At 31.7% G+C, this 8,055-nt stretch overlaps 2 non-coding genes across 2 annotated transcripts; both read left to right on the top strand.

The window, feature by feature from the left end:
* The first annotated feature begins 309 nt into the window (after positions 1-309).
* On the top strand, positions 310-459 carry LOC125147704 (U12 minor spliceosomal RNA). Its single transcript, XR_007145272.1, has one exon. It is a non-coding gene; the product is annotated as a U12 minor spliceosomal RNA (small nuclear RNA).
* Positions 460-6,223: 5,764 nt separating this feature from the next.
* LOC125147409 (U6 spliceosomal RNA) lies at positions 6,224-6,325 on the top strand. The gene has a single exon (XR_007145181.1). It is a non-coding gene; the product is annotated as a U6 spliceosomal RNA (small nuclear RNA).
* Positions 6,326-8,055: the final 1,730 nt, after the last annotated feature.

Here is an 8,055-nt window from a genome sequence, read left to right as displayed (position 1 = left end):
TTATAGTATGGATGCTGAATGGGTAGAAAGGAATTCTGCCTCATTTCATCAAAAAAAAAGAGTCGGGGCGCCTGAGTGGCTCAGCTGGTTAAGTGTCCGACTTCGCTCAGGTCATGATCTCACAGTTCGTGAGTTCGAGCCCCGCATTGGGCTCTGTGCTGACAGCTTGGAGCCTGGAGCCTACTTTGGATTCTGTGTCTCCCTCTCTCTCTGCCCCTCCCCCTCTCACACTCTGTCTCTTTCAAACATAAATAAACATTAAAAAAAATTTAAAAAAGATTCAAGGAGTCATATTAAAATACGCATTGTAGGCCTTAAACTTATGAGTAAAGAAACTTATGATTTGGGGTGATGCCCAAATCCTCACTGCTAATGTAAGATGAATTTTTGAGCTGGTAGAGGTTTTCCCTAAGGCGACCCACCTACATTGCTGGATGCCTGGGAATCGCAATCTGCCCATCCCCCTATAATACTGAAAGAGCAGACTGGCCTGGAGGTAATAAACAAGGTTGAGCAGGTGCTTGTTTCCTATAAGTAGTAAATTGGATTAGCCCCAAGGGTTAAAAAAATACATATTATATAAAAATGGATGCAGGGAAGAGGGAGATACAGGCTTCCAGTTCTAGAATTAGTATGTCAGGGGAATAAAAGGCACAGCATAAGGAATAGTCAATGACATTATAATAGTAATATAATGGGACAGATTATAGGTATACTTGGGATGAACATAAGATATAAACTTGTCAAATCACTAAGTTGTACACCTGAAACTAATGTAACATTGTGTGAACTATACTCAAATTTTTAAAAATTTGGGTGGCTGGGTGCAGTCGGTTAAGCGTGGAGCTTTTGATTTTGAATCAGGTCATAATCTCACAGTTTCATGAGTTTGAGCCCCACATCATGCTCTGCACACTGATTGGGGGAGCCTGCTTGGGATTCTCTCTTTCTCTCTGCCTCTTTCTCTGTGCCTCGTTCTCTCCTTTTTTCTCTCTCTCTCTCAAAATAAACTTTAAAAAAATAAAAAAATAAAAACCCTATGTAGAAGTACAATGAAAAACAAAATAAAAATAAGTGAAGGGATTGAGTATAAAGGCAGCATATTAATTTCCTAGGGCTACGATAACAAAGTACCAAAAGTGGGTAGCTTAAAACAACAGAAATTTATGCTTTCATAGTTTTGAAGTCAAGATATCAACAGGAGCATGCTCCCTCTAAGTATAAAGTCCCTCTGTGCTTCTTCCTAGTTCCTGGTGGAAGCTATAAATTTTTGGCATTCCTCAGCTTATAGCTGCATCATGCCAATCTCTGCCTCCGTTGTACATGGCACACTCCCTATGTATCTGCATCTACACTTTGTCTTCCCTCTTTTCAAAAAAGCACTAGTCATATTGGATTATGGGTCCACTCTACTTTAGTACGATTTCATCTTAACTAATTACACATGCAACAACCCTTTATCCAGATAAGGTCACCTTCTGAGGTACTGCTGTTTAGCGCTTGAACATATGTTTTTGGAGGACACAAATTGACCCATATGAGGCAGTTAAAACTACGATTCAAGTTAACTCTGAATTTAATGCATAGAATATATGCTGAGAAGTTCAGCCTGCTTGCAAGAAATAGGCAACATATTTACCTCTAAAAATAATGAGAAAACATGATCAATCACTTCATCCAGAATTTCTAAGAGTTAAGCCAACAAATTATAAAGGAAAACACAGAAATTGTGCATTGATCCTGAAGGAAATTTATCCTAAGAGAGTTGATGAAATAGAATAGTGGGTGATTTAGAAAACAATATTACCAATAAAACTATACATGATATACATGACTTTTTTATAAGAGCTTAATTAGATTTGCTTTTTCAAATTTATACAGTTCAGTAAAATTAATCATGGGAAGAATGGGAGTAATACTTTTGGGTAATATGACAGCATCAATGTATGTAGTTTCTGATGCTATACTTTAATCAAGGAATATTCCTTGATTCTAGAATATCTATTATAAATTAGAATATCAAATTTCATGTATATCAGGTCAAAAATATTTTTGTAAATTTTAAAACTTTCCTTAATTTTAACCTTGAAGTTTTTGAGTATTTGATCTGAGATACTTCTTTTGTTATGTTATTCTTAGAAGATATCACATATTGTGTGTGAATTCTAGGAATTTCCTCTGTAATCTAAATTTGCATATCCACCTTCTTACTTGAAAACACCACTGAGATATGTCACCAAAGCCTAATGTTGAATATGTTCCTAAGGATATATGCCAATATTCTTATTTCCCACAGTACAGATAAGTTATTTTTTGTTCTCCCATACATTTCCTGAACTTTCCTTGACCTGCTCCATAAGGGATGAGGGACAAGAGGGTAGCTATCCAGAAAACTATATTTGCCAATCTCCTGTATTAATGAGACTTAGTTTAGGTATATTTCTATTTTTTTCCTGACTTCTACTTTTTATTAACATCTTAGCTATGAGTTATATACTTTTCCTATTAAATGTCATACAGTGTTTTCCCCTTGTAGCTGTTTTGAATATTACCATTTGGTCTTTAGTTTTTAACAATTTGATTATAATCCACCTAGGTATGTTTCTCTCTGTATTTATCCCACTTCAATTCACTGGAAATATCTTCCAAATGCTATGGGAAATTATCAGCCATTATTTTTTCAAGTATAGATTCTATCCCAACTCTCTGTCTTCTCCCGCTGGGACTTTTTTTGGACAAATTTCCACATGTACCTTATGCTTTGTTTTATTTTGTTATGTTTGCCTTCTTTGTTTTTCTTTATTTCAGTTTACATATCATTTCTAATAATGTATTTCTGAGTTCAATATATAGCCTATCCTGTGTTGGTCTGCCTTTAATAACCTCCATGAGATCCAGTGATTTTTCTTTATATAAATACATAAACATTTTACCAATATTTTCCATCCCTTTATTCACATTATTTTTCTTTTTCTGTCTTTTCTATAACATAGGTATCGAGAGTATGTTAAAGTCCTTACTAATTACAATATATGTATCATCTCTAGGCCTGCTCTTACAATAGACTATTGTATTTCTTTACTGTTTATTACTTGTTGCTGGTTATTCATATGATTAGTAATTTTATATCTCATATATTGAAGGTGATACACTGTAAAGATGTGGATTATCTTGACTTCTAATTCCCCTAAGCATATCTTTTACTCTTAGAGCATGTATCTTAATTCTAGGATGTGGTCCATATTTCTAGACCAGGGCCTTTCTGGTTTCTTAACTCAAAGTCCTGGCCGCTCACCATGGTATTTCTAACTGAGTTTGGCCACAGATAGTTTTATTGATCTAGGTATCTACTCAAATCTCTCCTGATTCCTTGTGGCTATTCTCTGCTACACATCCTGGAGTTTTACTCCTTGAGTGCATAGCTAAACACTAAACCAAAGACACAAATTATTTTATATACTTTCTCGTGGCCCATTCTCTGCCATGCCTTTCTCTTTAAATCTTTGCTCCTGAAACCCAAGCCACCACAGCAACAATGAACTATAATTTTGTTTTTACCACACAGTGATACCACTACCTCCTTTTTGAATTCAACTTACCTGCATTGTGATTTGGGAAGTTCTATCTAGTGCAATATGACAAAAAAAGAAAATAAAAGGCATATAGATTGGGACAGAAGAAATAAACTTCGTTTACAGATGTTGTGGTTATTTGTGTAGAAAATCTGAAAGAATCAACATAAATTCCTGAAACTAATTAAGTGATTATAGCAAAGTTACAGGATACAAGTTTAATATACAAAAGTCAATCCATATCTTCTGCTTAATATTTCTATGAACCTAAGTTGCTCTTACAAGTAAAGATCATTTAAAATAAATATGCTGTTACTGGAATAGCAAAGTATTTAAGTCTTCTTGAACCCCCTAACAAAACAGACATTAACAATAAATGCAGTAAAGTACTAAATATGTAAATTAATAGAACAGTGAAAGCATTTTATCCCTAAGAAGTGAAGTGGTATCCTCACAAACCACAAAATTCCACTGAGCTGTGCCTAACTACAACATGTATATAATTAACTGTGTGAGAAGAAGGAGAAAGACAAAGATATAGAATAGCCCTGATGCTAGTAAACTACCAACAACAATTCATTCAGAAAGCAAGAGAAGACTCTGGAAGAGAAGTCAGGTGAAGGTATCCGAGAAAAACATCAGGAGAGGAGACTTTCTGCTTCCACTGTAAGGATGAGTTTAGGAGACTTCAGGAATGTTAGACTATGCTGAGGATATAGAGGTGTCATGAGTGCTTGAAACCAACCAAATGAAGAAGTTTCCTTCAAGGACAAAACCTATGCAAAAGAGAAACTGATGGGAATAAAACTCACGTTAAGCAGGAGAAAGATACTATGGGACAAAAAGAAAAAGAGTTGGGGCACTCAGTGTGGAAAAGAAAGAGAGAAAGGAAATATTCTGATGATGGTAAAAAAAAAAAAAAAAAAAAAAAAAAGGAAGAGAGGAGACAGTTCTCAAAGTACCTGAACTAACTTTGTGATCTTCACAGTAAAGCCTGAAGCCATGAAGCTATGAAAGCTACCTTAGAATATCTCCCTATCTGGAAAGATATTTTTTAAAATTCAAGAAAACTTATTTCATATAAATATTCATAACACAATAGAATTGTAGTTAATTCCATATCAACTCATTCTAGGTCAAAAAAATATGAGCCAAATAAACATCTTTAAGACACTGAAGATATACCAAAAGAACATGCTCTCCTAAAAAAGATTTTAAACATTGAAGCTTAGTATTTCAAAATAAACCAAATATAATTAAAATATGAAAAAAATCATAAGAACTAGAAAAAAATGAGAAAAATAAAATTATAAAAATAAGAGAGGTTGAAAATAAGACCTCACTGAATTCTAGAATGATTTAGAAATAAATTTAAAATAATTTCATAAATAAAAGCAAAGCTAAGTAGACAATGGAAATGAACAGGTATCATACATGATACAGTAAAAGGAATAGACAATGAAAAGTAGAACAGTAAATTTTAAAATCAAGCAAAAATTAATAGAGGCATAAAATGAGGAGGAAGTAATAGAAAAAGTGGAGAAAGTACACATACACACACACACACACACACACACACACACACACACTCCAAGTGAAAACAAAAGAACAAAGAATACATATTAAAAACCATAATATCATATAACTTTTCTGAAATAAATTAAGAATTACATCTTCATATTGAAAGAGAATATTATTTCTCAGAGAAAAGTTTTCACAAGCAGCCAAAACCAATACATATTATGGTAAAAGTATTTGATTTAAGCTCCAAATGCTTTCAGAAGGCAATTGCTTTAAATGACTGTAAAGATAATCCAAGTACTAAACTATTTGAAAACATAAAGAAAGGAACAAAAAACCCTTTAAATTCTTTTTTAAGGTGAATGTTATATTGATTATAAAACCTGATAAAAATTGCTCCAAAAATGAAATCTACAAACCAACCATACATGTGAATATTAACAAAAATATTTGATTTATAAATTAAATATTATTGCCATAAAAAAACAGATCTTTTTTTTCCCCTTGAGATAGAAAATTATAAGGTTCATCTGAAAGGACAAACAAAAATAGAGAAAGCACAGAAACCATGAGAAGGATATTCTAGTTCACTCTAGATGAGATGTATTTTATGTCCTGTATGTATAAGAGAATAAGGCATTAGAAAATGAATGGACTAAGATAGAAAATCTGAAAATAGATATATTTGCAAGTAAAAATTTAGTATATCACAAACATAGCATTAGAAATCAGTCAGAAAAATATTCTTTATAATTAGTAGTGTTGGAATAGTGGCATAGCCATATGAAGAAAAAGCAAAATTATCTCCACATAGTATTAAAAGAAATATATTTAAATTCACCTATAAACTTGAAAGTAGAGAAAATAGTGTTAACTATGATTCACAAAACATAATCAATAAAGGATAAAATTAATAATTTTAGTTTGTTACTTGTCCAAAAAAATATGACAAATAAACATTATAATCAATAAATAACAAATGACAAAACAGTGAAATATATTTGCAATGAAAAATGTTTAAAGGCCATTGGATCTATTCATTAGTAGGACTTTAAGCTACAGTAATTTGGAATATAGACCAAGTCAGATATTCAGATATATCCTAAAGATAAAAACAAATTCAAGTTGTTGCTCAGTAGCATGCATATACTAAAATCATAATGGCAAAGAGAAAATTAGCATGGACCCTGTGAAATACTAACATGTAAATTCATGAAGAATTCCGTATTTTTCTATACACTTTAAAGTGGCTAAAATGGTAACTTCATATTATGTATATTTTACCATAATAAAAATAAATAAACAGAAAAATAGATATGAAATAATAAATGAAGCAAACTTTTAATTAAAATCATGTAGAAGGTAAAAGAATGGTGCAAGACATCTTAAATGTTTTTCATAAGCTTAATTTTCGTAAAAATATTGGCATTGGGATCATTCTGAGTTTGTGTTGATACTAAAAAAAAAAAAACAAGAAAAAGCTAGGTGGTTAGATCTCAATAAGAATAAGAATGAAAACTAGACATAACATCACTTGATGTGATACAATAGGAAGCTTACAACCCCTGCTGTGAAGTATTATTAAAAAAATAGAACAAATTTGACCAGCCTTCAAAATGTAACTACTTTTTTTTACAGGAAATAAAAAAAGTATGCAGACCACCTTAACTGATACAAAGGGAGGCAATGAGCAAATCCAGAATGTCCCAAGTTATAGAGGATCAATTTCCTTGGTTTCTGTATCAAATAATTTATAAGGGAAAAGAAGGAGGGGAAGCTTATAAGTCAAAAATAATTTAAACTATATCAATGAAACATATCACATGTATTTTGTTTCCTGATTCAAACAAACCGTAAATTTAAAATACTATGGAATATTGAGATAAATGTGAATATTGTGTTTTTATAACCTTAAAGAATTATACTTAATTACTTCAGAAAAGATATAAAAATTGGAATTAGGATTTTTAAAGTATCTTTTGATACATATTGAAGGATCTATGGATGAAATAAAGTGATATCTAGGATTTAACTGAAAAAAATAACTAAGATGGGGTGTGGATGGAGAATAGGTATAGACTTAGAGAAACATATATTGACTACATTGAAACTGGATATTGGATCAATAGAGGTTTATTATGTTACTTTTCCTTTGTATATTTATACTTTTCCATAATTTTTTATGGTAGTACTCACATTAAAATCACAAACAAAATAATAATGGAGGAGGAAAAATTATCATCTCAAGTGATTTAAAAGCTGTGAATGAGAAGAAATCATAAAAAATAATCTAAGCTTATGCACACTTTATCTTTTAAAATACCTATTTATTTGCTTCAACTCATTCCCCAATATTCTCATACTTTTTTATTTTAAATGTATATGACTGGACATATAGAAAATTACTAATCAAAAAAATGTTGGTCAAATCCTTTTGTGAGAAAGTAAGCATTTCTTGGCTTTATTTATTTATTTTTAACATCAACTAATCTTAAGGATTAGGCATTAAATGCCAGGTACTTTTTAAAGTACATTTGCTATTTACTCTCCACTAGGGAGAAATGTGACCTCATTCCATGTTCTGAATAACACAACTGTGCCCTAGTGATTAGTGCATCAGGTCAGATGGGAGAAAAACACAAGGCTCTGCATTTTTAACAAACTGCTCAGCCTTAAACTGATTATCAAAGGATTTAAAGGCAAATCATTTTTTAAAAGTCAATTGATTACACATGATTGGGTAATAAATAAAACAAATTCTATATTTATGTTACTGATGTAGAAGTAACAGTCTGCTGACAATGTATATATTTTACATTCTATTCAGGTATAATAAACATCTAAAAGTTTCCTTCCTTTTAAGCTTGCAGTTCCATATATTGGGGGACTACTGTCATTTTAACTGCTACAGTGTCAGGCTTTGAAATACTCTCATAACCACACAAAGCTCCCTTATACCTGT

Source organism: Prionailurus viverrinus, chromosome A1 (assembly GCF_022837055.1).
Source record: "Prionailurus viverrinus isolate Anna chromosome A1, UM_Priviv_1.0, whole genome shotgun sequence".
NCBI lineage: Eukaryota > Metazoa > Chordata > Mammalia > Carnivora > Felidae > Prionailurus > Prionailurus viverrinus.
This window is presented reverse-complemented; position numbering and strand designations above follow the sequence as displayed.